Source organism: Camelus bactrianus, chromosome X (assembly GCF_048773025.1).
Source record: "Camelus bactrianus isolate YW-2024 breed Bactrian camel chromosome X, ASM4877302v1, whole genome shotgun sequence".
In the NCBI taxonomy this organism is placed as follows: domain Eukaryota; kingdom Metazoa; phylum Chordata; class Mammalia; order Artiodactyla; family Camelidae; genus Camelus; species Camelus bactrianus.
In genome coordinates, this window is record NC_133575.1 from 62,814,379 (window position 1) to 62,838,624 (window position 24,246).

Here is a 24,246-nt window from a genome sequence, read left to right on the forward strand (position 1 = left end):
CAGTCTCAGTGCTGGAAGGTGGAAATAGAGGCCTTACTGACACAGGAGTAAGAGGAAAGTAGAGTGCTAACCAGCCTAAATCACATCACTTTGTTCAGTCTGTTGCTGCTGGAGGCTCAGTTTGCCATCTCTATCCCCACAGGGCAATTAGAGTGCTGCTGCCTGCTTCTGTCAGAAAGATATGGAAGATTGTAAGCTCCCTGCTTGGCCATATGGACACCAGTTGGCAGGGGAATGAGAGCAGAGCACATCCTGCTTCTGCCAGGCAGGAAATGGAGGTCTAATTATCTGCTTGACCTTGCCAAAACTTATCCTTCTGGGTAGGGAAATTAGAGCATATTCCTTGCTTCTGGGGTGAGTTGGATGGTCAGCTTCCCACTCGGTCTTTTGAAACTTTAGGGGTGGGGAAGTGCAGGACAGTTTTCTGCTGATGTTTGGCTGCACTTAGGTGAGCATTGACTAAAAAATTTTCTGTTGTTGGGCTACCATTTTGCCAGTCATTTTGCTGGGGGGAAACAGGCTTTTCTTGGAGTTTTTGTTCTGTCTGTCCCCATTGGCAATTTTGAGTCAGAGGACTCTCCTGCACCTTTTTTTGGGGGAGGATATATGGGAGATGATAATAAAGCTCAAGGGCTCACCGCTGTTGTTCCTCAAGCTGTGAATTCCCCAGGATTTATTCCTTTCCATATTTTTCTTTCTTTCCCCCATTCAGAGTCTTCCTATGCTCTCTTGTTGTGTTATGTTCAGGGCTTTTTAGTTGTAAGAGGGAGGACCTGGGAGCTATGGGGATATACTGTGTTGGCCAGAACACATTTCACTGATTTTTACCTCTCTAATATCTTTCAAATTCATTAATGTCTCAGTATTCCCATTGCAGTAGCCTTAATATTCATAAATTCACCTATCCTTTGAACTATTGTAGTGGCTGTCTAATAAACACATATCATAAGAGAGCATTTTTCCAATACAAAAAATAGGGAGACCCCCAAAATATGACAAAGGATTCTTTTTTAAAAACAACTTCCAGTTATGAAAGGCAATCTGGGAGATGTAGCTCAGAAGCCCAGTATTAGGGCTTCTCAGATTTGGTGGCTTAACTTTATAGGGACAACATATCAGGTTATTCTAAATGTAGGCTCTCACCCAAAACCTTAAAGTTATGACTTTTATAATTCTGGTAGAAGATAAAAGGGATCACTTCTACCTAAGGTTTTCAGGGAAGCATTCATGCAAGAAGCTTGGTTTTATGGGACAAGATAGGCAGAGAACCAGTGTGAACAAAAGTCAAGGCATACTTGAGGTGGTAGTAGACTTGCTTATTTAAAATAGTTTATGTAGTTTTTCCTAATTAATGATAATTATCACTTTGGGTGCTTTTAAAATATGCAGATAAACAAGTCTCTAGATTAGAAATTTTGATTCAGTAGGTCTCAGTGGAGGTGCAGAATTCAGTTTTATACAAGTATTTCAAGTGATTGTTAAGTTCAGGGAAATTTGGGAAACACAGAACTGTAGAGAAAGTAATGGCAGATCAAGTTGGAATAGAAAGTAGGTGCCAGATTATGTTGTGCTTTAAAAGCCAGGTAAAGGAGCCCATAATGTTGTTGCTGATTATGAGGAATATTTAAGATTTGGAAGTCTGTGAATCCCTTCTGGTCTCTACATTGGAAATGGTATTGGTTTTTATGAATGTCATAGCATAGCTTAATAGCTACCACCTTGTTTACATAGGAAGAACTGTTAGGATTACCTGAACTCTGCAAAAATACATAGTTGCAGGAATGAGATCTTTAACTTCATAGCTCAGGCAAGGGCCAGTGTAAATCAAGTGCATTGAATCTTCAATTTGTCCCCACTCTAGTCTGTAATCAGTGATTTCATCAACATTACATATAAGAATCTGAAAGAGGCAACAAGCACAAATATTGAGGTCTTTCTATAAGTGGTCACTATATTCAATACTACAGAAAGTTAAACATGATCCTTTCAATGTCAAAGCTTATAATCTATTAAATGGTATGAGATACAGACAAGTGTGAAAATAATTAAACATAAAGCTGAACACTATAATTCACATGAAAAGACTCAAATAAAATCAAGATAAAGGACTGGCTAATCATATATATTAGTAGGATCAAACACAAATCCCAGTACTCTCTGGCTTTTGTACAGTGGTGTAATCAGATCCATCACTTATTATTATCAGACTAAAGGTTTTGTGTTAATGCTAAAAACTTTCTGCTAGAGCCTGGGAAAAAGGGAAGAAAAATTCAAAGATACCCAAGTGGCTTAATAACTAGGCCAATTCTTACTTTTTGAGCTTGATTACCTTGAATGGGAAGGTATTCAAATGGATGTAAATTTAAAAAAATCTTCATTACCTCATAGCCATGATTCTCATGTGCCATGCTGTAGAGTTACATGAAAACAAACACTATCAGAAATTTCCCAGTTAAGCTTTTCTTTTTAAATTAAGTTCTATAAATTGATTTAATTTTATTATCTCTTATTTTGGTTTTGAAAATTCAATTAGTTACATACTGATTGTTCCTTTGGTTTTCTAAATTTATCCTCCAAAAATATAGGATCTGGAAAACAGGATTACTATAGCCTTAGCTTTCCTAACAGGTCTTAGGTGTGTTCTAAAGCCATGGTCCAAGATTTATGGAACACTAATCTAGACTCTGACTACTTAGGGAGTTCTGGACTTTCAAAACAATTTCTAAACCAATTACTGTGCTTTTGTATCACCCAAATTAATAAATTTATAATATACTTCCCAACTAACAAGAACAGAGGTTGGACCTTTGCACGTTAGCACAGGTGTACCACATTGAGAAGGAGGGCTTGGGACTGGTGCAGTTTCACACATCTTTGAATGAGATACAAACTACAAATAAACACAGACAAGCAAATAAGCAAACACACAACCGTGCAGGCATGGTCACTCCCCACCTTGACAGGAAGTAGAAGCATATATTCATCCAAAGTGAAATGAATTACAAATGGTCAACTGAACAATATAACTTCCCCAGACTTATTTGCTGCTTTAACCAGAAATGGTGGATTCTTCAGGAGTTTACTCAATATGAAGCTCACTTTAGAGCCAGAGTGAGCTTCTGTGTCATCTTTGTTACTGTTCGCCTTTTTGACATTTGCAAGTGCTTCAGAGTTTCCAATAGCAGGAGGATTGTCTATAAAAATATACAAAATAAACTTGAAAGTTTACAAATAACTTTAAGGGTAATACTTTATAATAATATAATATAATTTAAGAAGACTATGTTAAAGAAGGGAGTGGTATGATATAACATAACAGTTACTTTATGTTAAAGTAACAGAAAACTCAAATTATACCAATTTATGTCAGTTAAATTTTTCATTTAATTTCCAGACTTTATTTTTTTCCCTCCTTCTGGCGCCCCTAATTTCCAGACTTTAAAACAGAAAAAAGAAAAAAAAGAAAAAGACTTTAAAAATTTGTGATTTTAATTACCAAATAAGAATAATTTTCTAAATATTATTTGATTTTGTACTAAAAGAGAACCATTCATTCTGCTTTAATAACATTTAATATATAAAAATCAGAGGTTACAGAAAGATGGTGGAGTAATAGGACCATGAGCTCGCCTCGCCTCATGACTACAACAAAACGACAATTGACTGCTAAACAACTATTGAAAAAAAAAAAAGACTGGAACCTAGCAGAAAAGATCTTCCTCCACTGGAAACATAAAGAGGGAACCACAGCAGGGTGATAGGAGGGGTGTACTCGTGATATAATTGGGCCCCATACCCCCTGAATAATAATTAAGACTCAGAGGCCCTCCTGCAGGAGTGAGAGTTCTGAGCCCCATGTCAAGCTCCCCAGCCCAGGGTTCCAGCATTAGGAAGAGGTGACCCCAGGCCAGTGGGACTTAACTTCAGGAGCCCCACAGGGCTGAGGGAAACAGAGACTTCATTCTCTTCAGAACCATACACAGAATCTCACATGTGCCAGGTCCAAGGACAGAGGCAATGCTTTCATAGGAACCTGGGACAGACCTACTTAATGGTTTTGGTGGGTCTCCTAGGGAGGTAGAGGATCGCTGTTGATCATCCAGGGAACATAAAAACTGGTGGCAGGCATTCCAAGAATATTCATTTTCATGAGCTTTCATGGAGGATGACATATTGATTGGATCATTAGCACCAAGACCTAGCCCCACCCAACAGCCTGTAAGCTTAAGGGCTCGGAAGCCTCAGGACAAACAACATACTGTGTGGGAACATAGCCTCACCCATCAGCAGACTTCCTGAGCTACAAATATCTCTAGACACAGCCCTACCCACCAGAGGTCCAGGACCAAGCTTCACCCAGCAGTGGGTAGGCACCAACTCCTCCTGCCAGGAAACCTGCATAAGCCTCTACTCCAGCCTCATCCACCAGGGGGCAGAGACCAGAAATAAGAAAACAACAACCCCAAAGCCTATGAAAGGGATCCATAAGCACAGGCCAGACTCTACATTAGGACTGGCTAGACCTTGGCCTTTGGGTGACAAGAGAGGAGCATACTGCTGGGATGCATAGGACATCTCCCATAGATGGGACTTCTCCAAGATGGAGAAATGTAACTAACCTACCTAAAAATACAAATAGAAAGATCGACAACATGAGGCAGCAGAGGAATATCTTCCAGGCCAAGGCATAAGATAAATTCCCAGAAGAAATAAGTAATAAGGAGGTGGGCAATTTATCCAAAAGTTTACAGTAATGATGGTGAAGGTGCTCAGAGAACTCAAGAGAGGAGTATAGATGCACAGAACAAAGTTTTTAGCAAAGAGTCAGAAAATATAAAGAATACCCAGAGTTGAAGAATAAAATCACTGAAATGAATAACACACTAGAAGCAACCAAGAATAGACTAAATGAGGCAGAAGGACGGATCAGTGAGCTAGAAGACAGATTAGTGGAAATCGCTATTGTAAAACAGAAAAAAGAAAAAAGAATGGAAAATAAATGGCGATGGTTTAAGAGACTTCTGGGACAACATGAAGTGCAATAAAATTTGCATTATAGGGGTCCCAGAAAAAAAAGAGAGAAAAGACCTGAGAATATTTTTGAAAAGATAATAACTGAAAACTTCCCCAACTTGGGAAAGGAAACAGTCACCCAAGTCCAAGAAGTGCAGAGAGTTCCACACAGGATCAACCCAAAGAGGAACACACCAAAGCACATAGTAATCAAACTGACAAAAATTAAGGATGAGGAGAGAATCTTAAATTCAGCAAGAGAAAAGCAACAAATAACATACAAGGGAACTCCCATAAGGTTATTAGCTGAGGTTTTCAGCAGAAACTCTTCATGCCAGAAGGGAGTGGCATGATATATTTAGTGATGAGAAGGAAAAACTTACAACCAAGAATACTCTACTCAGCAAGGCTCTTATTCAGATTTGATGGAGAAATCAAAAGCTTCACAGTGGGGAGAGTATAGCTCAAGTGGTAGAGTGCTTGCTTAGCGTGCATGAGGTCCTGGGTTGAATCCCCAGTACGTACTGTAAAAATAAACAAATAAACCTAATTTCCTACCCCTTCAACAAAAGATTAAAAATGAATAAATTTAAAAAGAAACATATATTAAAAAAAGTTCACAGATAAGCAAAAGCTAAAAGAATTCAGCGTCACCAAACCAGCTTTACAACAAATGTTAAAGGTACTTCTCTAGTCATCAAACCACAAGAAAAAAGAAGAAAGAGAAAAAAACAGACCTACAAAAACAAAACAATTATAAAATGTCAATAAGAACATATGTGTCAATAATTAACTTAAATGTAAATGAAGCAAAGGGGATTGAAAATGTATTTGAAGAAATCATGACTGAAAACTTCCCAGACCTAAAGAAGGAATCAGATATTCAAGTACAGGAAACACAGAGGGTCCCCCAAAAGAAGAACCTAAATAGACCTACACCAAGATATATTATAATTAAGATGGCCAAGTTTAACAAAAGAAATAATTTTAAAGGCAGCAAGAGAAAAACAAAAAGTTAGTTACAAGGGAACTCCCATAAGGCATTCAGCTGATTTCTCAACACAAACATTGCAGGCCAGAAGGGAGTGGCGAGACATATTTAAAGTCCTGGATGAGAAAAAGCTGCAACCTAAGATACTCTATCCAGCAAAGCTATCCTTTAGAATAGAGGGAGAGATAAAGAATTTCACAGACAAGCAAAATTTAAAAGAATTTAGCAATACTAAACCTATGCTAAAAGAAATATTGAAAGGTCTACCCTAAATAGAAAAGAAGCAGAACACTATAGAAAGGAGAAAACCATAAGTGGAAAGGCAATAACTACAATGAGTTGCAACAGAATAAATATGAAGAGGTTAAAGAGGACATCAAAATCATAAAAGGTGGGAGAGGGGAGCAATAAAATAGATTTTTTCTTATTTTTTCATTCTTTTTAGGATGTGTTTGAGCTTATATGATTATCAGTTTAAAGCAAACAGATATAGTAATGGGTTAATATACTTGAAGAACAGGGTAACCACAAATCAAAAGCATGCAACAGAGTCACGAAACCCAAAAATAAACCAAGATAATACAAAAGAAAATTATCAAACCACTAAAAGAAGAAGAAAGGAACAAAGAGGAAATAACAAATCAACTGGAAAACAGAAGTCAAAATGGCAATAAACACACATCTATCAATAATTACCATAAATGTTAATGGATTAAATGCTCCAATCAAAAGACACAGAGTGGCAGATTGGATAATAAAACAAGAACCTACAAAATGCTGCATACAAGAGAGCCACTTTAGGGAGAAGGACACATGTAGAATCACAGTGAGAGGATGTAAAAAGGTATTTCATGCAAATGGATCACAAGAAAGCAGGAGTAGCAATACTGATTTCAGACAAAATAGACTTTGAAACAAAAGCCATAAAAAAAGATAAAGAAGGACACTATATAATGGTTAAAGGAACAATACAAGATGAGGATATTACACTTGTTAACATACATGTACCCAACATAGGAGCAACTAAATAAATAAAGCAAATACTAACATACATAAAGGGAGAAATTGATGGGAACATAATCATAGTAGGAGACTTTAACACTCCATTAACATCGTTGGACAGATCTTCCAGGCAGAAAATCAGTAAGGCAATGGAGATACTAAATGACACAATAGAACAAATGGACTTGGTTGATATTTTTAGGACATTACCTACAAAAAAGTCAGGATATACAGTCTTTTCAAGTGTGCATGGAACATTCTCTAGGATAGATCATGTCTTTGGGCACAAAAGAAGCCTTAGCAAATTTAAGAGGATAGAAATTATTTCAAGCATATTCTCTGATCACAATGGCATGAAACTAGAAATCAACCACAGAAAAACAAAGAAGAAAAAAAATAACAGCATGGAGATTAAACAACACACGACTAATAAAACAATGGGTCAATGATGAAATCAAAGAAGAAATTAATAAATACTTTGAGACAAGCTACAATGAAAACAACCACACAAAATATATGGGGTGCAGCAAAAGCAGTCCTAAGAGGGAAGTTCATATTGATACAGGCCTTCCTCAAAAAAAGAAGAAGAATCTCAAACAACTTAACCTACCACCTAAAAGAATTAGAAAAAGAAGAGCAAACAAAACCTAAAGTCAGCACAAGGGAGGAAATCATAAAAATCAGGGAGGAAATAAATAAAATAGAGATAAAAAATAGAAAAAAGCAAGTGGATTAAATACTCCAACCAAAAGACATAGAATGGCTGAATGGATACAAAAACAAGACCCATATGTATGCTTTCTATAAGAGACCCACTTCAGAGCTAGAGAAGCATTCAGATTGAAAGGGGATAGAGGGAGATATTCCATGCAAACGGAAACCAAAAGAAAGCTGGAGTAGCAATAGTTATATCAGACAAACTAGATTTTAAAATAAAGACTGTTACAAGAGATAAAGAAGGACACTACATAATGGTTAAGGGTTCAATCCAAGAAGAGGCTATAGCAATTAAAAATATATATGCACCCAACTTAGGAGCACCAGAATATATAAGGCAATTGTTAACAGACATAAAAGGAGAAATTGACAATAACACAGTAATAGTGGGGGACCTTAACACCCAACAATCAATAAGGAAATATAGGCCCTAAGTAACACATTAGACCAGATGGACCTAATTGATATCTTTAGAGCATTTCATCCAAAACAACAGAACATACATTCTTCTCAGGTGCACATGGAACATTTTCCAGAATTGACCACATGCTGGTCCACAAAGCTAGATTAAGCAAATTTAAGCAAATTGAAATCATACCAAGCATCTTTTCTGATCACAGTGCTATAAGGTTAGAAATCAACCACAATAAAAAAAAAACTGCAAACAGGTGGAGGCTAAACAATATGCTACTACACACCAGTGGATCACAGAAGAAATCAAAGAGGAAATCAAAAAATACTTTGAGACAAATGAAAATGAAAACACAACAATCCAAAACCTCTGATGCAGCAAAAGCTGTTCTCAGAGGGAAGTTTATAGTGACACAAGCATACCTCAGGAAACAAGAAAAATCTCAAGTAAACAATCTAACTTTATACCTAAAGCAGCTGGAGAAAGAAGAACAAACAAACCCCAAAGTTAGTAGAAGAAAAGAAATCATAAAGATTAGAGCAGAGATAAATGAAATAGAGGCTATAAACCATAGAAAAGATCAGTGAAACCAAAGCTAGTTCATTGACAGATAAACAAAATTGATAAAACTTTAGTCAGATTCATCAAGAAAAAAAGGGAGAGGGCCCAAATTAATAAAACCTGAAATGAAAAAAGAGAAGTTACAATCGACACCACAGAAATACAAGGGATCATGAGGCTACTATGAGCAATTATACACCAAAAAAAGGAAAACAGAGCAGAAATGGACAATTTCTTAGAAGGGTACAATTTGCCAAGACTGAACTAGGAATAAATAGACAATATGACTAGATCAATTACCAGTGCTGAAATTGAATCAGTAATAAAAAAAATTCCAACAAACAAAAGTCCAGGACCATATGGCTTCACAGGTGAATTCTACCAAACATTTAGAGAAGAGCTAACACGTATCCTTCTGAAAGTATTCCAAAAAAATTGCAGAGAAACGAACACTTCCTAACTCATTCTATGATGCCATCATCACCATGATACCAAAGCCAGACAAAGATATCACAAAAAAAGCCAATATCACTTATGAATATTGGTGCAAAAATCCTCAACAAAATACTAGCAAATTGACTCCAACAATGCATTAAAGGGATCATGCACCATGATCAAGTGGGATTTATCCCAGGGGTGCAAGGATTTTTCAATATCTGCAAATCAATCAGTGTGATACAGAACATTAACAAATTGAAGAATAAAAACCATATGATCATCTCAATAGATGCAGAAAAAGCTTTTGATAAAATTCAATATCCATTTATGATAAGAACTCTCCAGATAGTGGGTATATAGAGAGCATACCTCAACATAATAAAGGTCATATACAACAAACCCACAGCTAACATCATTCTTAATGGGGAAAAGCTGAAAGCATTTCCTTGAAGATCAGGGACAAGATAAGGATGCCCATTGCCACGACTTTTATTCAACATAGTTTTGGAAGTCCTAGCCATAGCAATCAGAGAAGAAAAAGAATTGAAAGGAATCCAAAGTGGAAATGAAGAAGTAAAACTGTTACTGTTTGCAGATGACATGATACTATACATAGAAAACCCTGAAGAAGCTACCAGAAAGCTACTAGAACTCATCAATGAATTTGGTAAAGTTGCAGGATACAAACTTAATATACAGAAATCAGTTGCATTTCTATACACTAACAATAACATAGCAGAAAAAGAAATTAAGAAAACAATCCCATTTGCCATCACACCAAAAAGAATAAAATACCTGGGAATAAACCTACCCAAGGAGGCAAAAGACCTGTGCTCCAAAAGTATAAGACACTGATGAAAGAAATTGAAGATGACATAAACAAATGGAAAGATATACTGTGTTCTTGGATAGGAAGAATCAATATTGTTAAAATGTCTATACTACCCAAGGCAATATACAGATTAGATGGAATCCCTACCAAATTACCAATGGCATTTTTCACAGAGCTGGAACAAAAACTTTTAAAATTTGTATGGAAACACAAAAGACCCTAAATAGCCAAAAAAACCTGGAGAAAGAAGAAAAGAGCTGGAGGAATTATGATACCTGGCTTCAGAGTATTCTACAAAGCTACAGTAATCAAAACAGTATGGTACTGGCACAAAAACAAACACAGAGATCAATGGAATAGGATAGAAAATCCAGAAATAAACCCATGCACTTATGGTCAATTAATCTATGACCAAGAAGGCAAGAATATACAATGGAGAAAAGATAGTCTCTTCAATAAGTGATGCTGGGAAAACTGGACAGCTACCTGTAAAAGACTGAAATTAGAACATTCTCTAACAGCACATACAAAAATAAACTCAAAATGGATTAAAGACTTAAATGTAAGACCAGACACTATAAAACTCCTAGAGGAGAACATAGGCAGAACACTCTTGGACATAAATCACAGCAGTATATTTTTTGAACCAGCTCCTGGAGTAATGGAAATAAAAGCAAAAATAAACAAATGGGATCTAATTAAATTTAAAAGCTTTTGCACAGCTAAGGATACCATCAACAAAAGGAAAAGACTACCTCCAGAATGAGAGAAAATATTTGCAAATGAAGTAACCAACGAGACTAATTTCCAAAATATACAAACAGCTCATACACCTGAATATCAAAACAACAAGCAACCCAATCAAAAAATGGGCTGGAGACCTAAACAGACATCTCTCCAAAGAAGACATCCAGATGGCCAACAAGCAAATGAAAAGATGCTCAACATCACTGTCAGAGAAATGCACGTCAAACTACAGTGAGATGTCACCTCACACTAGCCACAATGGCCATCATTAAAAAGTCTACAAATGATACATGCTGGAGAGAGTGCGGAGAAAAAGGAATCCTCCCACAGTGTTTCGGTGGGATGTAAATTGGTGCAGCCACTATAGAGGACAGTATGGAGGCTCCTTAAAAAACTGAAAATAGACTTACCATATCATCCAGAGTCCCACTCCTGGGTATATACCCAGAGAAAAATGTAATTCAAAAAGATACATGCACCCCAGTGTTCATAGCAGCACTATTTACAATAGCCAAGACATGGAAACAATTCAAATGTCCATAAGCAGATGACTCAATAAAGACGTGGTGTATGTATACAATGGAATACTACTCAGCCATAAAAGATAAAAAATGCCATTTGCAGCAACATGGATAAACCTGGAGATCGTCATTCTAAGTGAAATAAGCCAGAAAGAAAAAGAAAAATGCCATATAATATAGCTTATATAGGGAATCCAAAAAAAGGGACATAAATGAACTACTTATTATTTATAACTTAGATGATTGATTTCTTGAATATGTGTAGCCACATTTCACTGTCCTTTGTGACTGCATTCTGCTGATTCTTATTTTGTGGTTGGCTTTATTCCTTTGATAACTATGTAAGTTTAAAAAGCTGAAGCTCTAAACTGTCCTTAGAAACAATGAACAGTACATATATGTAAATCTAAAAAAGTATATAGTTATAAAAGTAAATAAATAAAGGAAAGGAAAAAAATTTTAAAAAAATCTTCCTTCAGAAGAAAAAAGGCCAAACTACCCTTACCTGATGCATGGGATCCCCATTGATAACTGGAGCTATAGGATGTATTTCAGTAAGAGTAGGTGCAAGCCCATGTTCAGTCATGTCTAAAAGGTTTGGCGTTCAGAAAAAGTCATGTTTCTGAAAAGGGAGTGAAAACTTAGATTAATCAAATGAAGTCAAAATAGTGATTTACAATGACAAAACCTGAACTCAGGGCCAAGATGGTAGAGTAGAAGGACACTCGTAGTTCACCTTCTTTCAAAAATACACCAAAACTCACATCCATGGACCCACCCAGCCAACCAGAGCACCTACTGAACTAACTCCAACAGAACATCACCCTCTTCAAAAGACAAAGACGCCACTAATCTGGTAGGAGAAAAGGAAAAAAGAAAGAAGAAAAAGCAAAACAGTGCGGGACCAGTCTCACTGGGAGGGAGCGGCAAAGGAGGAATAGCTCTCATTCGCTGAATCTCCCCCTCTCCAACAGAGAGGTCCATGGGACAGAGGGGGAGCTTCTGAGGCTCAGATTTGTATGGAGCACCCCTTGACTGACAGAACTAAGTTAAACAGGCACAAAGGGTCCCTGCGACACCCAGCCTGAGATGCAAGCCAGCAGGTGGGGGACAGGACAGGCTGCCTGAGCTGGGTGGAGGACTAGGGCAGCTGCACTGAGCCAATCCGGGGGATGGCAGGCTGCTGCATGCCGTGGCTGGGAGGGGACACAGAGCAGAACAACTTGGGTCCCCCATAAATTACAAAAAAAAGCAAAGCAACACTGCTGGTGTGCCCTGCGGGGAGGGGCACCATAGCCTTTGTCTCTTCAGACCCATGGCACCATTACTGGAGCTTCTTGAGAGAACAGAGGCAGGGCACAGTCATAGCTGCCATAGCCACCTGTGCACAGTGCCCGGGTGGGGTCAGGGCAGAGAACTGAATCCGTACCTGGTGGCTCTGCAACCTCCTAGGCAGGACTGAGGTTTGTTTACAGCCTGAGCCAGGTAGGATCTTTCTGCCCTGGTACCTCAGAAAACTTGCGCTGCTAAGACAAACAAGGAGCTGAGTTTTGGCACAGAGGAGGGGTGGGGCTGTTCTGCTGTCTTCCTGGAGCCGGCCTATGGAGCGCAGATCCAAGGTGAAGTGGCAGCTGCACAGAGCAGTGGAGTGACTGGCACCAGGAGAGGATGGGTGGCCACCTGCATTCCTGGAAGGAGTACAGAACCTGACTGTGGTGCTGGGAGGGGGCGCGATCTGCCAACCTACCTCGCCAGAGTGCAGCATGTGACTTCAGCATTGGGATGGGGAGTAACCTGCCCACCCACTGTGTAACAGTGCAGCACCTGAACCAGCATTGGGAGGGGGTGCGATCTGCTTGCCGACAGGCACTGGGAGCAGCACAGACGAGGGCGCCAATGGAAGGCCTCTGGAAACAGCAAGCTGACTTTGCCAAACAGGGTGAAGACAGAAAGACCTCTTGATAGAATCATTAAGAGTGCACAGTCTCCATGAGAACACATCTCGTTTTTAAAATCTTTTTTTATTTGTTCTATTTTTATTACACTTTAACCTTTACTTTTTAAACAATTGTATATGTCTACAGTTTTAATTCCTTTTAAGTTTTTCATTTAAAATCTTTTTATTATTATCATTTAAAAAAATCCACCTCATTTCATTTTTATTTATCTTGGTTTTGATCTCCTATTATTGATTATACACATGTTTCAAATAATGTTTTTTGATTTTTCTCCTTCTTTTAAGGTTTTTAAAAGATGTCTTAACTCAATTGCTATTCTGCTTCAACTTGCTCTTCTATTATTGATTATACACTGTTTCCAAACCTTTTCTCTCCCTTCTTTTAAAATTCTCTCTTTTAAAAAATTTTATTTCTGCATAGGCATTAGATAGATAAATAAATAAACTCCTTAAAGACCACAATAGTTAAATGATACTCCTTAAGCCACAGTGCCAGAGAGATATGAGCAATATGAAGAAGCAAAGGAAACATTCCCAACTAAAAGAGCAAGAGAATTCCCCTGAAAACACGATCAAGGAAATAGACATTGATGGCCTACTTGATCAAGATTTCAAAAAAGGAGTGATCAAAGTAATGAAGGAACTAAAAGAGATAGTGTTTAGAGATAAAAAAATATGTCAAAAATGAAATAGAAGCTATAAAGAACCAAGTAGAATTAGTAAACTCATTTGCTGAGATGAGATCTGACCTAAAGGCTGTACAAAGCAGGCTAGATAATGCAGAGGAACGAATAAGTGACCTTGAAGACAGGACAACAGAGAGCACCCAATCAGAACAGCTGAGAGAAAAACAAATAAAAAACAATGAAAACAATATAAGGGACCTATTGGATAATATAAAGTGTGCCAATCTATGCATAATAGGGGTTCCAGAAGGGGAATAAAGAACAAAGGGGATTGAAAAGGCATTTGAAGAAATCATGACTGAAAACACCCAAAACCTAAAGAAGGAATCAGATATCCAAGTACAGGAGACTCAGAGGGTCCCAAACAGGAAGAACCCAAACAGACCCACACCAAGACATATAATCAAGATGGCCAGAGTCAAGGATAAAGAAATGATCCTAAAGGCAGCAAGAGAAAAACAAAGAGTGAGTTACAAGGGAACCTCCATAAGGCTCTCAGCTGTATTCTCTACACAAAGACTACAGGCCAGAAGGGAGTGGCAAGATATATTCAAAGTCCTGAATGAAAAAACAATGCAGCCTAGGATACTCTAGCCGGCAAGGCTATCCTTTAGAATAGAAGGAGAGATAAAGAATTTCACAGACAAGCAAAAACTAAAAGAGTTTAGCAACACTAAACCCATGCTAAAAGAAATATTCACAGGTCTACTCTAAATAGAAAAAAGCAGGATGCTACAAAAATGAGAAACTCATAACTGGGAAGGAGATAACTGCCATGAATTACAAAAAGAATAAACACAAAATTATAAAGGAAGACATCTAAATCATTAAGAGTGGGAGAGGGAAGCAAGGAAAGCCACTGTGGAAAACAGTATGGAGATTCCTCAAAAGACTAGGAATAGACTTACCATATGACCCAGGAATCCCACTCCTGGGCATATATCCAGAAGGAACCCTACTTCAAAAAGACACCTGCACCCCAATGTTCATGGCAGCATTATTTACAATAGCCAAGACATGGAAACAGCCTAAATGTCCATCAACTGATGACTGGATAAAGAAGAAGTGGTGTATTTATACAATGGAATACTATAGAGCCATAAAACCTGACAACATAGTGCCATTTGCAGCAACATGGATGCTCCTGGAGAATGTCATTCTAAGTGAAGTAAGCCAGAAAGAAAAAGAAAAATACCATATGAAATCACTCATATGTGGAATCTAAAAAACAAAAAAAAAAAACCCATAAATACAAAACAGAAAGACTCATAGACATAGAATACAAACTTGTGGTTGCCAAGGGGGCGGGGGTTGGGAAGGGACAGACTGGGGTTTTAAAATGTAAACTAGATAAACAAGATTATGCTGTATAGCACAGGGAAATATATGCAAGATCTTGTGGTAGCTACAGCGAAAAAAATGTGACAATGAATATATATATGTTCATATATAACTAAAAAATTGTGCTCTACACTAGAATTTGACACAACATTGTAAAATGACTATTACTCAATAAAAAATGTAAAAAAAGTAAAAAAAATTAAAAGATTAAAATGAGAACAACAGCGAAAAAAAAAAAAAGAAAAGAAAAATACCATATAATAAAGCTTACACACAGAAACTTAAAAAAAAAAAAAAAGAAACAGATGAACTTATCTACAAAACAGAAACAGACCCACAGACACAGAAAACAAACTTATGGTTACCAGGGGTGGAAGTGGGTGGGGAAGGATAAATTGGGAGTTTGGGATTTGTAGATACTAACTACTATACATAAAATAGATAAACAAGTTTCTTCTGTTTAGCACAAAAAACTATAGTCAATATCTTGCAACCTATAATGAAAAAGAATATGAAAAATTCTATATGTACGTTTGTGTATGACTGAAACTTTACGCTATATACCAGAAATTGACACAGTATTATAAACTGATTATACTTCAATTTAAATAAATGAACAAATAAATAAATATGTAGCCAGATTAAAAAAAAAAAGACATAGACTCACAGACTGGATAATAAAGCAAGAACCTTCAATATGCTGCATACAAGAGACCCACTTAAGGGAGTAGGACATATATAGATTGAGAGTGAAAGGATGGAAAAGGATATTCCATGCAAATGGAAAAGCCAAAAAAGCAGGTGTAGCAGTACTGATTTCAGACAAAACAGACTTTAAACAAAGGCCATAAGGAAAGATAAAGAAGGACATTTTATACTGATTAAAGGAGTAATACAAGGTGAGGATAATACACTCATTAATATATATGTACCCAATATAGAAACACCTAAGTACATAGAACAAATACTAACAGAGATAAAGGGGGAAACTGATGGGAATACAATCATTGTTGGAGATTTTAACACCACATTAACATCACTAGACATATTGTCCAGACAGAAAATAAATAAGGCAATAGAGAAATTAAATGATACAATAGAAAAATTAGATTTGGTCGATATTTTCAGAGCATTACATCCCCCAAAATAGGATATACATTCTTTTCAAGTGCACATGGAACATTTTCTAGGATTGATCATGTACTTGGGCACAAAAGGAGCCTCAAAAATTTTAAGAAGATAGAAATTATCTCAAGCATATTTACTGACCACAATGCCAAGAAATTAAAAATCAACTACAGAGAAACAAAGAAGAAAAAAAAGAAAACATGAAGATTAAAAAACATGGTAGTAAAAAACCAATGAGTCAATGATGAAATCAAAGCTGAAATTTAAAAAAAAAGCTGAAATTAAAAAATACGTTGAGACAAATGAAAATGAAAACACAACCACCCAAAATTCATGGGACACAGCAATGGCAGTGCTAAGAAGGAAGTTTATAGCGATACAGGCCTTCCTCAAAAAAGAACAATCTCAAATAAACAATTTAAGCCAACAGCTGAAAGAATTAGAAAAAGAAGAGCAAAAAAACTCAAAAGTCAGCAGAAGGAAGGATATAATAAAGATGAAGGAGGAAATAAAAAAATAGAGATTGAAAAGAAAGAGAAAAACCCAATCAAACTAAAAGCTGCTTTTTTGAAAGAGTAAATAAAGACAAACCTCTGGCCAAACTCACAAAGAGGAAAATAGAGAGAGCACAAATAAGCAAAATAAGAAAGGAAAATGGAGAAATTACAACAAATAACATAGAAATACAAAATATCATACGAGAATATTATGAAAAGCTATATGGAACCAAAATGGATAACCTAGAGGAGACAGAAAAGTTTCTGGAAACATACAGTCCACCAAGACTGAATTAAGAAGAAACTGACCACTTGTACAAACCAATCACTAGAAATGAAATCGAATTAGCAATAAAAACCTCCCTACAAATAAAAGTCCAGGACTGGATGGCTTCACCAGGGAATTCTACAAAACATAAAAAGAAGAACTAATACCAGTCCTTCTCAAACTCTTCCAGAAGATTGAAAAGGAGGGAATACTCCCAAACTCATTCTATGAAGCCACCATCACCCTGATACCAAAACCAGGCAAAGACACTACAAAAAAAGAGAATTACAGACCAATATCTCTGATGAACACAGATGCAAAAATCCTTACCAAAATACTTGCAAATAGAATCCAATAGCACATAAAAAAATTATACATCATGACCAAGTGGGGTTCATCCCAGGGACACAAGGGTGGTTCAAAATACAGAAATCAATCAATGTAATACATCACATCAACAAGAGAAAGGACAAAAAACACATGATCATCTCAATAGATGCAGAAAAAGCATCTGATAAAATTCAACACCCATTTATGATAAAACCTCTCACCAAAGTGGGTATAGAGGTAACATATCTCAACATCATAAAAGCTATATATGACAAACCTACAACCAGCATAGTACTCAATGGTGAAAAACTCTAAAGCTTCCCACTAAAATCTGGGACAAGACAAGGATGCCCATTATCACCACTCATATTCAACATAGTCTTGGAAGTCCTAGCCACAGCAATTAGGCAAGAGAGAGAAATAAAAGGGATCCAAATTGGAAAAGAAGAGGTAAAAGTGTCACTATATGCTGACGACATGTTACTATATATAGAAGACACTAAATAGTCCACACAAAAACTACTACAGTTGATCAAAGCATTCAGCAAGATAGCAGGTTACAAGATTAATGTTCAAAAATCAATTGCATTTCTTTACACTAATGATGAATCAACAGAAAAACAAAGTAAAGAAACAATTCCCTTTAAAATAGCACCCAAAGTAATAAAGTACCTAGGAATAAACCTAACCAAGGAGGTGAAAGACTTATACACAGAAAACTATAAACCACTGATGAAGGAAATTAAAGAAGACTTTAAAAAAATGGAAAGCTATCCCATACTCTTCGATTGGAAGAATCAATATTGTTAAAATGGTCATACTGCCCAGGGCAATCTACAGATTTAATGCAATCCCTATCAAATTACCCAGGACAGATTTCACAGAACTAGAGCAAATCATAATAAAATTTATATGGAACCATCAAAGACCTAGAATTGCCAAAGCATTATTGAAGAAAAAGAAAGTGGCTGGAGGAATAACTCTCCCAGACTTCAGACAATACTATAGAGCTACAGTCATCAAGACAGCATGGTATTGGTACAAAAACAGACACATAGACCAAAGGAACAGAATAGAGATCCCAGAAATTAACCCACAAACTTTTGGTCAACTCATCTTCGACAAAGGAGGAAAGAAGATACAATGAAATAAAGACAGTCTGTGCAGCAAATGGTGTTGGGAAAACTGGACAGCAGCAGGTAAAGCAATGAAGCTAGAACTCTCCATTACACAATACACAAAAATAAACTCAAAATGGATTAAAGACTTAAACATAAGAGAAACTACAATAAACCACCTAGAATAAAATATAGGCAAAACATTATCTGACATACATCTCAATAATGTTCTCCTAGAACAGTCTACTCAAGCAATAGAAATAAAAGCAAAAATAAACAAATGGGGTCTAATGAAACTTACAAGCTTCTGCACAGCAAAGGAAACCATAAAGAAAACAAAACGACAACCTGCGGAATGGGAGAAAATTTTAGCAAATGAAATTGACAAAGGCTGGGTCTCCAGAATATGTAAGTAACTCATAGGAGTTAATAAGAAAAATACAGACAACCCAATTCAAAAATTGGTAAAAGACCTAAACAAGCAATTCTCCAAGGAAGAAATACAAATGATCAATAGGCACATGAAAAAATGCTCAATATCACTATCAGAGAAATGCAAATTACAACTATGATGAGGTACCACCTCACACCAGTCAGAATGGCCATCATTCAAAAGTCCACAAATGACAAATGCTCGAGAGGCTGTGGAGAAAGGGGAACCCTCCTACACTGCTGGTCATAATGTAGATTGGTGCAGCCACTGAGGAAAACAGTATGGAGATTCCTCAAAAGACTAGGAATAGACTTACCATATGACCCAGGAATCCTGCTCCTGGGTATTCAGAAGGAACCCTACTTCAGGATGACACCTACACCCCAATGTTCATAGTAGCATTATTTTCAATAGCCAAGACATGGAAACAGCCTAAATGTCCATCAACAGATGATTGGATAAAGAAGTGGTGGTATATTTATACAATGGAATACTACTCAGCCATAAAAAACGACAACATAATGCCATTTGCAGCAACATGGATGCTCCTGGAGAATGTCATTCTAAGTGAAGTAAGCCAGAAAGGAAAGAAAAATACCATATGAGATCACTCATATGTGGAATCTAAAAACAAACAAACAAACAAACAAATAAAACAACAAAAAATACCCCAAAACATAAATACAGAACAGAAACATACTCATAGACATAGAATACAGACTTGTGGTTGCCAAGGGGGTGGGGGGTGGGAAGAGATAGACTGGGATTTCAAAATTGTAGAACAGATAAACAGGATTATACTGTATAGCACTGGGAAATATATACAAGATCTTATGGTAGCTCACAGGGAAAGGAATGTGACAATGAATATATATATGTTCATGTATAATTGAAAAATTGTGCTCTACACTGGAATTTGACACAACATTGTAAAATGATTATAAATGAATAAAATGACTTTGGAGCGGAAAGAAAAATTACATTTAGTTCTGGTTAAGGCCTGTGGGATCATATGTTGCATGTGTTATTATTCCTAGATAGACTCTTGAGTTTCTATTTGAATATTGTGACCCTTTACTCTTTGTTGACCTCAATGATACTTTTTGGTGAAATAGTTTTAAAGAATGAAAATGTTACAAATTATTATATCAGATTAATATGTTTATAAATACATTCCTGTGTAGGTGTCATTTAATCATGACTATTTAAAAGTTTTTTGATCTCCAGAAAACATTTAATTTTCTGTGTTGAATAGAATAGCATTTCTGTGATAGGGGAATAAGATTTCATCATTAAAAAGGTTTATTTTAAATGCCATTTACTCTTTAATCATAGAAAGACTTAGAAAAAATGAGTTAACAAATTAACCAAGTTTAAATTTATCAGTTTTTCCTTTTACAGCATTTAATTTACTAAGTAGTACAATTAAAACAGAATGAGAATTTGTGAAGATTTTTATTTTCATTTAGAGATGAAAATATTGGTGATAGCACCAAACTCTAAATCTAAATCATAACAAAACAAACAAAAACAAAAGCCAACACACAGACACGCAGAGTTTGTAAGCATTTAGAGACTTTGAAACCTGACAAGTGGCAAATCACTATAAACTTACTTTTCCTCAAATATTTCCAGAACAAACTGCATATAAACTGCAATTTTAATTTATAGCACAGTTGAAATTCAAATATCTTTGTCAATTTAATTGTACTGCAATAAAACACAAATAATTTTGCCTAGATCTTAAAACTAGATTTGGGGACCTAGGATGTCAGGTTTGTACTTATGAGCAGAGCAATTTACATTAGGAGTTAAAAGTGATTTTTTCAGTAAGTGCTTCAAGGGTTGTATAAAAGAAGTTAGTGCTGCAAAAGGTACTTACTCTTCTGCTAAAATCTGTTGCTCAGCAATGATGAGCTGCATGGAGCCACCTCAGTCTGGAAAGATTTTACCACAGACTTGTTCTGAGATAAACAGAAAAACAGGTGGAAAAATTTACTAAAAACAAACAAACAAACAAACAAAAGCCATGCTTTGCTAATTCTGCCATTCAGGTTTCCATTTATTGTTGAATGAAAAATTATCAGGAACTTTTTAAATAAGTCATCTATTTTTGAGCTTGAAAAGCAGTATACAATCAAACTTCTTAATTTTGTTAATGAGTTATTGTAAAGTATTCTCAGGATACAATTAGCTGTATCTTTAATCTGCCTCCCTCCCTGAATACTTTACTCCCTTATATATGATTAAAACAATTTAGACTAAAACTTGCAGATAAAAATATTTTTTAAAGTTTCCAAGAATTAAAGTTTAATTCTCCATTCTTTGGAAAACTTTTTAAATGTAATAGAGCACTTTAAAAAATTGTGGTGGTCACTTGCAAAAATAAACTATGAAAGCTCCTTGGTATTTTTGTCACCCACTCTTTATGACACAGGTACTACATTAAGAATCATGTTTTACTTATATTCATTATGCTTTCAAGCTTCTGAGAGAGATAGCATGTCAAAGGACGGGCAGCGTGGGCAAGAGTGGAGCAGGGCCAGGTGCGGCAGGGAGTAGTGGTGCTGTAGACTGGAGGGAGGAAAGGGTCAGTTTCTCCCTGTAAGATCTTGTAAGGTACTTATGGTCCCTGATTCCTTGAATATGTGTCAATATACTGATAAAATCATTGCTTTCTGAAATGAACTTGAAATCAACAAGACTCCTTGAAAACAGTTACTTGTCCTATTTTCAACGTATTGCTTATATAAGGACAATTGCAAGTACCATTGAAAGAGACCCAAGCAATATGCTTCGAAGGATTTCACAAGATGCCCATTCAAGTAAGTCTTTAATAATAGTAAAAATAAAAATAATAAAGTAGAGATAGAAGAAGCAAGGGCATTTCAAGTTAGTTTTCTTTTTAGCTTTAGAGAAGTCAACTATTCACAGAAATGATAACCTATACCTTCGAGGTGTGATGCAAAGATAAAGAAAAAACAACAATGATTTCCAAACAAATCAAACTCTCTGCCCTAAGCCGCAAATACTGATCCCTTAGGTGGTTAAATCAAAACAAATACACACCAAAACACCCAGCACCAGGCTACCCTCCCGTGTACCTTCTGTAAGGAATATACACTTCTCCTTTCAAGAAAATAAGCACCTGGTTCACTTACCAGTCAATGTCTACGGAAAAATAAAGAAAAGGGCAAGATTAAAATCAACACTTGGCAGAAATAGACAAGATTTACTGAGAACTGTCCTCCGACCCTAGGAGCTTCAGACTCTTTAACTAACTGCACAAATAACTATAGTGGCTGCGAAGTCCAGGAACATAGAAAGAAAAAAAGATGACTCTCCAGAAGCAAGTCTCTCCAGGTATTTCCTAGTCGGGGTAGTGAGTTCTGAATAGGAAAGGAGACCAAGCTACAGTGACCCAACAGAGATTAAGAGAGATAAAAGACTGGGCTGGAAAAGCAGCCGCCAAATACAAAGACAAGTGGTGAAGTGAAGCTATGCAAAGAAAGAGAGGAGCTGGCAGGACCTACGTGGCTCAAGCCGAGGACACGCGGCGCTGGGGAAAGTGGAAGAAAGGTCTTTCCACGTAGCACCTAGTGGCTGGCGAGGGAACGAACCTTTTATATATATGGTCCCAATCTAAATGAAGCTCCAGATGTGAAAGGAGCCCTTGGTTTCCCCACGCCCTCCCCGGCCAACTCGGAAACGCTTCTTTCCAAAAATATCCCCTCACCTCCTTGAGCTGGTCGCAGCAGCCCTGTAACCATATCCATCAGCAACAGGCGAACTCAGCTCCAGACCTGCCGGCCCCGCCCCCCTCCTGCGCCCCGCCCCCTCAAGCCCCGTGCTATTTGGCGCCTTCTATCCAGTCACTGCATCCTCCTTGTCCTTTCCCAGCGTACAAGTCCTCCCGGAGGCTTTTCATACCCTCTTGGCAACTCCGAACATGCCAACAGCCGTTGGAGACAGAAGAAAGGCACAAAGGAGCTACCGCAGCAGCTGTTCCTAGTCCAAGGACTGGGATAGGAGGGGTAAGAAAGAGAAAAAGAAAAAGAGAGTAGCCGCTGTCGTTTCAGCAGGGTCACAGTCCCCTGCTGGGGCGAACACTGACAGGCAGGTCATCAGGTCAGGGGTAAAGGGTGGCGGTGGCTCCCCGGCTGCCTCCACTTCCAGGTTGCTGAAAAAAACCCTATTCTTTCCCATTCTCCCCGTCCCGGCGCTTTAAGCACGTGTGTCTCTGAGCCCCCTGGATGTCACCTTTACTATGGGCAACAACAAGTTACCTCTGGAGGAACTAGGGTGGTGGACAGAACTGCTTCTGTACCTTAATGTCTGGAGTCAGCAGTGGGCAGCGGACAACCTCGACAAGGCACGCCTCTGTTTCTGAGCGCTGGGCAGGGCAAAGTGAGCCCTCAAGGGTGCCAGGAGATTTTTGAAAAGCATTATCCGCCAGAGAAGGTTATATTACGGACGGAACTTTTTTCTGCGGGCCCTTCTGCAGCCCTTTCACATTCTTCTCTATTCATTTTAGCCAAGGAATTAGGAGTAATCATGGAGCGACCCCCTTTCTTGTGGCAAAGGGTTCCGAGCTTACTGGGACATGGCAGGTCTTCTCAGGTCCTTCCCAGATACGTCCGGCACAACTGCCAGTTGGCGCTGCCTCAGCCTTTGAAAGAGACATCAAAGGATATTGACTCAGTATGTGCCTGACTGGACCCGGGAATGGAGAGCCTCTGCTCCGGAATTCTTTAACGGGAGGGTCGTTACCTCATTGTATACCAGGCTATTCACTCATTTGCCCAATCATGAGACCCGTCAACCTTTTCTTCCGTTCTCTTGAGATTAGCTATCCCAATTTACAAACCTATCTCCTTGGCCGGTTCATTGTGTGAATTGTTTCTTAAGGGTCTGCAGCAGCTGAGGCTCCTAATTGAAGAGAAAATTGCTGAATCATAGGATTGGACACAAGTGTTCGCCAACAAAAGAATTTGTGAGGGGAAAGGGTAGGAGCACTTCAAAAATATTATAATTCACAATGAACGGTGTGGCTAGGCTCCCTTTAACCGCAAATCCCCCATTCTCCCCAGTTAGTTGGTTTGAGAGTCTCTTGAGCCTGGCTGAGGTCAGAGTAAACAGACTGCCTAGTAAGAGTTGTAGAGATACTAATATTTGACAGTATACAATTGCCAGGAGCTGAGTTTGGGGAATGGTGATTCTCAGAGGGGGAGTTCAGTCAATTCAATTAAATCCA

At 37.5% G+C, this 24,246-nt stretch overlaps 1 long non-coding RNA gene across 1 annotated transcript; it reads right to left on the reverse strand.

The window, feature by feature from the left end:
- Positions 1-1,736: 1,736 nt before the first annotated feature.
- On the reverse strand, positions 1,737-22,809 carry LOC123615573 (uncharacterized). The gene is made up of 4 exons (XR_006723225.2): positions 22,729-22,809; positions 20,875-20,956; positions 11,740-11,856; positions 1,737-3,194 (listed from the first exon to the last, which is right to left on the reverse strand). It is a non-coding gene; the product is annotated as an uncharacterized LOC123615573 (long non-coding RNA).
- Positions 22,810-24,246: the final 1,437 nt, after the last annotated feature.